The 8,842-nt window shown below is 35.9% G+C and overlaps 1 pseudogene; it reads left to right on the forward strand.

The window, feature by feature from the left end:
* Positions 1–3,144: 3,144 nt before the first annotated feature.
* On the forward strand, positions 3,145–3,236 carry LOC123596667 (annotated as a pseudogene).
* Positions 3,237–8,842: the final 5,606 nt, after the last annotated feature.

Genomic DNA, 8,842 nt, shown 5'->3' on the forward strand with positions numbered 1-8,842 from the left:
GATTCTTGCTCTCTCCTTGCTCTCTGCCCCTCCCCCTCTTGTGCTTTCTCTCTCTCAAAATTAATTTAAAAACTTTAAAAATAAATAAAAGTAAAACTATCCATTTTGAATAAAGATTTATTCAGGTGGACTTACTTCTGACTCTTTAAATTTTTCTGGATTACTTTTCAAGTATATATTGCATCAAGTCTCTATATCTAACACTTCTCAAATTTGTAAGAATAAAAGACTGTCTTTTGCAGAAGTCAATACTACTTATTCAGTATAAGAAAAGCAAATAAGTTGTGTTGAGCTTATATGTGAGCAGGCCAACCTTAGGGCACTCTCTGGCTAGTCTATCTAACCACAAATATGACTTCAAAGCTGAAGATTGACCAAAGATCCCTGATCTTGTTACAGAAAAACTGAAGCCAGAAGAAATCAGAATTTATAGATGTGAAAACCCGGACTTCACGAAAATAAAAATCACAGTAATAACAACCAGAGCAAATACTGGGAAACAATTCTCTTGATAAATAGGAGAGTAAATAAGCAGACCACCATAACCAAATGATTGTACTTCCTTAGATTTGAATTGAATGACCACCGCCAGCAACAACAACAAAATTAGTTAAATTAGTAGCATACCTCTAGCTAAAGGAAGGTTCTGATTTCAAACAAACAAACAAACAAAACCATTATCTACAGAAAGGATATATACACACAGAGAGAGAGAGAGACTGACAATTCTGATTTCAAGAGAATACGCTTTCCAGTTTGTACATTCTTGTAAATGACATGTTCTGCTAGCCTGCAGGAACTAGTAGCTCTTTATATTTCCCAGCAATGGTCTGTCCCTTTCTCTTTGGGAAGCACTTAATGAGCCATGTACTCCTGGAAGTGAAAAGAGAGCACACAGGGTTCTGGTTCTGCTGACAGAGTCATTTCCACTGCTCCTGACGGGGTTTTTGGGTTTCACATTGTATTCACTTCACCTTTAATTACAGAAAGTGAGACTAGTTTCTTTGTTTCCCTTTGATTTTGGTCATCTTCTCCAAATTAACTTGAGGCTCTGTCTCTCAAATAGGAGGTTAACATTCATTCAAGTCAAGAACATGGGAGTAAGCTTTTTTTTTTCTCTCCTTACAGATATTCTTGAGCTATTCAGCAAAACCTGTACCCACATTCAAAGCCTGTAGATTTAATTATATAGTTAAAAAAAATTAACAGCTAAGTAATCGCTGGTCACCTTCAGATATGGCTAAGAAAGCCATCTTTCTTGCTCATAGATGTGATCCTTCAAGCTAGCAATGGACAAAACTGAACCCTCCTTTTATATCAGATCAATTGCACAGACACCCAATGCCCCCAAGCTTTCCAAGAACTGTAATGTTCAAGGACACTGCAATGACTCAGGCCACCTCCTGGCACTTCCCCAAAGAAATTTTGCTAAGCATCTCTCCTCTCAGATTTCAGGACACAACTGGAAAGTCACCTAACAAACATTCCCTCCATCCATATTCATGTAAGTTCTCTGTGGTCTAATTTAATAGAATTCATCTCCCTATTCAATCTAATTTTAACAAAAAAACAAATACATTTCTACTTCAAGTAAAGGAAGGATAATATGCCTATGCTTTGCTTATCTCCGTGGGCTATTGCATTGTATTCTATCATAAGGAAACTAGTCTTTTGGGGAATACATAGAAATTATAATGGAGCAATTAGACAGCTCAATAAAATAGAAAGGAATTTAATTCAATCAACAGAACAAGGAGAATAATCACATTAAATACAGTACTAGTGTATAGTGTGTGGAATATTATCCCAGTAATTACAAGCCTCTTGATACACCACAAAGCACATTCAAGTTAAGATACTTTAGCTCAGCTAACTGATCTGCAAGAAATGTATGAAACAAACATTCCTTAGGTCATTTCTATTTTAACCTCATAAAAATCTATATTTCTACTTTACTTTCTTTCTGTCTTCCCCGGTAGCTCACTGTGTAACTTCTAATAAAATGCCTCCTATTCTCAGAACCCTTCCAAAATGTGCCTTTCTAAAGCAAATATCTCAGATGGCACAACTAGTGACTGATTTTCCTTTTATCTATCCCCTCTTCACCCTGCACAATGATGCCATTAACTGTATTTATCTTTACAAAACTCACCTCCCTGGTTGCTTTGTCTCCCAAGTCCTTGTTTTCTCCCTAATCCATTTGTTGCTGTTCTATCTTCATTGGCTTCTCTTGTAGGTTTTATCCCAAAAGGAGCATCTTCTTCCTGTGGGCCTGACCTTGGTCATCACATAGTCACCTTGTGTGTGAGTGAAACACCAACGAAATTTCAAACCCCAACCCATCTGCTTTCCCCCATCATTGATTCTCATTCTCAGCTATTTCTAATTATAAATCTTAAAATCATCTGCAACTGAACATATCCCAAATGGAGCTCCACATTTGATTCTCCCTCCCATTCTAGCACATTCTACCACAGAGTCAAGAAGACCCAAATCTTTATGATCATGATTGCGATCTTGCTCTTGAAACCTCTACACCCAAAGGTTGGATGACTCTATTCGGGTTATCTCTCTTTGCTCCTGCTTCATCTACACTATCTCCTTTGTTCGCTTGGGTTCATAAAACCTGTTGAAAACTCTACTATGATAATTTTTAAATTAATCCATCAAATTTGAGATTTTTATTCTTAAATTTCTAAATCTACTATCCATACTCTAGCATTTTTATTTGAGCCCTAACTTCTTGACTTAACTCTAAGGTTTGGCTCTCTAATTATTTTTTAATTTGCAATAAAAATAATTTCAAATATGCAGTCTTATTTGCATTTAAAATTGATGTGAGGGGCACCTGGGTAGCTTAGTTGGTTAAGAGTCCGACTTCGGCTCAGGTCATGATCTCACGGTTCATGGGTTTGAGCCCTGCAACGGGCTCTGTGCTGACAGCTTGGAGCCTGGAGCCTGCTTCAGATCGGATTCTGTGTCTCCCTCTCTCTCTGCCCCTCCCCTGCTCACGCTCTGTCTCTCTGTGTCTCTCAAAAATAAGTAAACATTTTAAAAATTTTAATTAAAATTGATGTGAAAAAACAATTTTTTAATGCTTGTATTTTATTATAAAAACAAAAACAGTTTTAGATTTGAAAAAGAAAGACTATACTTTCGGGAATCATTTCTATAGTTTGTTACTAGATTTGAAAAAGAGCAAGGGCTGAAACAACTATTTTATTTATGTACATAGATGAAATAAAAAATAAGTGCTATTTATTTTAGCCAATTGATATTTGTCCTATGAGCTTTGAATGTTTTTATAATGTCTTTATGTACAATGTAAACTCCACAAAAGGAAGTGCTTTATCTCCAGCAACTACCTAAGTGCCAGGCATTTAGTAGACACTCAATAAATATTTGCTTCCTCAATAATTATAAATTTCAACAGCTATGAGTGGAATTAAAGTGTACAGTAATTTTCCCTTCTATTTCTCCATGTACTTAGTTTCTATTACCACTTTGGCAATTTCTTTTGTATTTTATCGGAAGTATTATAAGCCCAACTAAGTATGTGTCCATTTACGTAGATAGGCAGATATATGTGTGTTTGTGTGTGTGTGTGTGTGTGTGTGTGTGTGTGTGTGTATACACACTATAACCTTCTATTTTCTTGTCTCAAATGGGAATGATCTATACACATTTCCCTTATCTTACCTTTTGTATTTAAATATTTTGGTGGTCATTCATATTAATTTTTGGAAAACTCTCTTCTTTATAAAGATGACATAGTATTCCTAGAATTAACACATACTCAATTTATTCGGCCAGCCTGTTATTGGGGGCATTTAGACTACCAGGGTTTTGTGATTTTTAAACAATGTTGTAATAAATATTCTTGCATGGATATCATTACTCATATGTGTGAGTATCTGGAGGATAAAGTCTTAGAATTGGAATTTCTGGATCAGAGTAAATGCATTTAAAATGCTAATCATCTGTGTACCTGGGTGGCTCTGTCAGTTAAGTGTCCAACTCTTGATTTTGGCTCACGGCTTGTTCCCATGCTTTCGTGGATTCAAGCCCTGCATCAGGCTCTGTGCTGACAGTGCAGAGCTTGCTTGGGAGTCTCTCTCTCCCTCTCTCTTCCCCTCCCCTGCTTGCTCTCTCTCTCAATCTCTCTCTCTCTCTCTCAAAATAAATAAACATTTTTAAAAAATAAAAAGGGGCAGCTGGGTGGCTCAGTTAGTTACGTGTCCTACTTCAGCTCAGATCATAATCTCGTGGTTCATGGGTTCAGGCCCTGCATGGGGCTCTTTGCTGTCAGCACAGAGCCTGCTTCAGATCCTCTATCCCCACCTCTCTCTACCCCTCCCCAATTCATGTTCTGTCTCTGTCTCTCAAAAATAAATAAATGTTTTAAAAAATTATTAAAAAATAAAAATAAATAAATAATATCCTAATTTTTATTGGCAAATTTCATTCTGTAGACATACCAATTTATACTTCCAACAAAGTATAAGAGCACCATTTTCCTTCATAGTGGCCAAAACAAGACTATGATTTTTTTTTTTTTGTTTCTTTTCTTCTTTTCATGTTTTCATCATTTGAGTATTTCTTTTTTTTTTAAGATTTTTTAAATGTTTTTTATTTATTTTGAGAGAGACAGAGAGAGGGATTGAGAGAGAGTGAGTGGGGGAGGGGCAGAGAGAGGGAGAGAGAATCCCAAGCAGGCTCTGCACCATCAGCTCAGAACCCAATGAGGGGTTCAATCCCATGAGCCCATGAGACCATGACCTGAGCTGAAATCAAGAGTTGGATGCTTAACAGACTGAGCCACCCTGAGTATTTCCTTTTTTATTTTAATTCCAGTGTAGTTAACATACAGTGTTATATTTATTTCAGATGTACAATATAGGGATTCAACAATTCTATGCGTGACTCACTGCTTGTCATGATAAGTGTGTTCTTAATGTCCATCACCTATTTCACTCATCCCCTACCCACCTTCCCTCCAGTAACCACTAGTTTGTTCTCTATAGTTAAGAGTCTGATTTTTGGTTTCTTTCTTCTTTTATCCCTTTCTTTGTTTTGTTTATTAAATTTCACATATGAGTGAAATCATATGGTATTTGTCTTTCTCTTACTGACTTATTTCACTTAGCATTACACTCTAGATTCATCCATGTTGTTGCAAATACCAAGATTTTGTTTCTTTTTTTATGGCTGAATGATATAAATTTGTTAAGATAATTTTCTTCTTTTTCCTGATACCAGAATAAAATTATATTATGCCCAAGCTCAAAAAAGAAAAAAGAAATGTAAATGAAATAAATATGTCTTATTAATTATCCTCATATTTTAAAAACATTTGTATTGCCATTTCTATGAATTTCCAGGAACAGTATACACCATCAACCTATTTTCACTATTTTCTATTCTATTATAATTTCAGTCATTACCTTTTTCTCACTTTCCCACCTTCTTGGCTTTGCATTTACAATCCTCTCTTCCTGAAATGCCTTTTACCAGCATTTCCCTATACCTTAAATCAGAATCTTAATTCTGTATGCATAGAATATCTCCAGGTGGTGATGCCCTGGAGAAACTGGTACCATATTATTTCTGGGTAGACAAACTAGGAGAATAGAAACAGAGATTAGATTTACTTGTCATTGCAACCATGTCGGTACTTTTGAGTTTTATACAAAGCATATACATAACCTATATGCCAGAAAATACAAGCATTAACACACACCTGTTAATAATTCACACCTTGTTTTTAAGGTATAGCTTGAGTGTAATTTTGAATTGAATGTTATTTATCTTTACTACTATTAACACTCATGAAAATTAACTATATACTCATAATGTATTCTTTGAATTCTGCCAACACTCTAGCACATTCCTTAATCAATGTAGGTACTCAAAAGCTGTTTAATTCATTTAGCAAACCTTTACTGAGCTGCTGTTCTGGGAAAGTGTCTTGGTAATCACTGGCAACAGGATTTACAGTCACAATTCCTGCCCTTAGAGATCCCAGTTAATGATGAAGATAAACACAAGAGATAAATAACTTTCATAGGTGCAATTGAGACATGCATAGAAAGAAAATAATAAACATGAAGCGATTATCTATCTCAGCAATTTCCAAAGACTGAGTCAAGTAGCCCCTTCTCATGATGATTTTAGTTGGTCACCAAAAACATTTTTTTATTAGATAATGATTTATTGCAAAAAAATATATTACAAAAACTAATAATTTGTGGAGATTAATTTGGCATGAGGTTAAAACAGACAGTTAATTTTAAGAAGTCAGTCACAGTAAAGAAAAATTAAGTAAATAAGAGTTTCGAGAGAGCAAAGCTCTTGGAACACTAGTGAGGCAGAGATAAGGATAACTGATGTTTGGCAACTATTGACCAATCAGATGCCAACCAGAAACATGCTGCACTGGTAATGATATCATAATTAAATTTGGAATATCTTCCCGTTTTTGAGGGTTTACTCTGGATCCAGGTTTGTGTACTTTAGAGTATCAGTAGTCACAATATCCCAAAGACATGTATTTTCTTGAGGAAACAGAGACTAAGAGAAGTGAATTAAATGGTGCACACAAGTAAAAGTGTATTCTTTAATTTCAGTACAATTGTACAAAGTAGGTGGCTAGTATTGGAGGAAATGATAGCTAATTTTACTCATCTCATAAATCTTGGATTTGAATGGGGAAAAAAAATCCTAGGTTAATAAATACCATTTATGAGAGATGCTATGAAAGGGGATTATGAGCCCTTACAGCAGAACAATTAGGGGTGGGAGGTAAGGGTAGAGAAGACTTCCTTCTGAAGGTGATGTTAAATTTGGCTCTCACGAATAAAATAGGAGTTCCTGGGCATGGCACAAAGAAAACTTCAGGGGAAGTTCCTAAGGAAGGACATGAAAGAAGTCTAGTCTGGCTGGGTATAAAGAATTCCCCACAAACAGTGATGGAAGAATGTCTGTGTTTCCACGGTCCTGCCAAGAGTAGTTGTCAAAGTTTTGGATTTTTGCCAATCTCATGGGTCAGAAATGGTATCTTAAGATAGATTTAGTTTCCACTTCCCTTATTATGAACATCTTTGCTTTCTTTCTTTTTTTTTTTTTAGAATTTTCTTTATTTGTTCTTATTTTGTATTTGAGAGAGAGTGCTTGAGTGGGAGAGAGGGGCAGAGGGGAGAGAGAGAGAGAGACAGAGAGAGAGAGAGAGAGAGAGAATCTTAAGCAGGCTCCGTGATCAGCACAGAGCCCAATATGGGGTTCAATCCCAAGACCCTGGAATCATGATCTAAGCCAAAACCAAGAGTCCAATGCTCAACCTGCTGAGCCACCCAGGCGTCCCTATGAACCTCTTATTTTAAGCTTAAGAACAGTTTACATTTCTTTTCCTATAAACTATTATATTATTGACATATTTTATTTTTCTATATATTTTTCTATTTTCATCTTTTGTCTATGATGTGAGGTATTTATTTGTTTTCTAATTTGACACATACCTTTCAGTTTTATTATTTTAATTTGTGATGAGGAAAGTTTCAATTACACTTGAAGCCAAATAAATCTGTATTTTATGTGGATTTGAGTTTAGTGTCATATTGAGGAGCATTATGTAATCCCAGATTATAAATGTATTTTTCTGTGTCTTCTTTTGTATTTTTCTGATATCAAGTGCTTTGCTTGTTTTCAGACGTTTGCTAAATGTTTGCTAAATACATGATCATTGGGATTTATTTTGGCACAAAGTGTGAGGTATGGATACAATTAGATTTTTCTTGAATTATTTCCATTGTTGACTAATCTATCTTTTCCTAATCGATTTGAACACTGCCTTTATCTAATACTTGATTCTTATAGCATTTGAGTACTTTATTGAACTTTTTTTTTTTTTGGATGTTTATTTACTTATTTTGAGAGAGAAAGAGAGAGAGCAAGCAGGGGAGGGGCAGAGAGAGAGAGAGAGAGAGAGAGAGAGAATCCCAAGCAGGCTCTACATTGTCAGCACAAAGCCCAACACTGGGCTCAATCCTAAGAACCATGAGATCATGACTTGAGCTGAAATCAAGAATGGGACACCCAGCTCACTGAGCCACCCAGTCACCCCTACTGGACTCTATTCTATTGTATTGATGAGGCTATATATTCATCCAGTAGTGATGTCATGATTTAATTACTATTGTTTAATTGTTTTATTATCTTTTTTTTTTTTTTTTTTTGAGAGAGAGAGAGTGCAAACATGAGAGACGGGGGACAGAGAGAATGTTAAGCAAGCTCTATGCCTTGCACAGAGCCCAATGCGGGACTCGATCCCACAACACTGGGATCATGACCTAAGGCAAAATCAAGAGTCCTATGCTTAATTGAGCCACCCAGGCACCCCAGGAAGATATATTTGGGTTTTTTTTTAATTATTTATTTTGAGAGAGAGAGAACACACATGTGCCAGGGCATGTGCAGGGGAGGGGCAGAGAACAAGAGGATTCCAAGCAGGCTCTGTCAGTGCAGTGCTCAATCCCATGAACTGTGAGATCATGACCTGATCCGAAATGAAGAGTTGGATGCTTAACTGACTGAGCCATTGAGTCACCCTGAAGGAAAATATCTTTGTAATAAATGTTTTGATATACTAAATGATCAGTGTTCTGAAGATTAAATGAGATGATCCATGTAAATTGTTTAGCCCAGAATTCACAATACATATAAACCTAGAAGTTTTTCTGGAAGTTGCTTTTATCTTTTCCATCCATCTATCCAGCTCCTGTCTAACAGTCACATAATGTTTATTTATTTAGCTATTTCCCCTTATTAACATTTCCCCCTCTTATAA

The sequence above is a fragment of the Leopardus geoffroyi genome, chromosome B1 (genome assembly GCF_018350155.1).
Source record: "Leopardus geoffroyi isolate Oge1 chromosome B1, O.geoffroyi_Oge1_pat1.0, whole genome shotgun sequence".
In the NCBI taxonomy this organism is placed as follows: Eukaryota; Metazoa; Chordata; class Mammalia; order Carnivora; family Felidae; genus Leopardus; species Leopardus geoffroyi.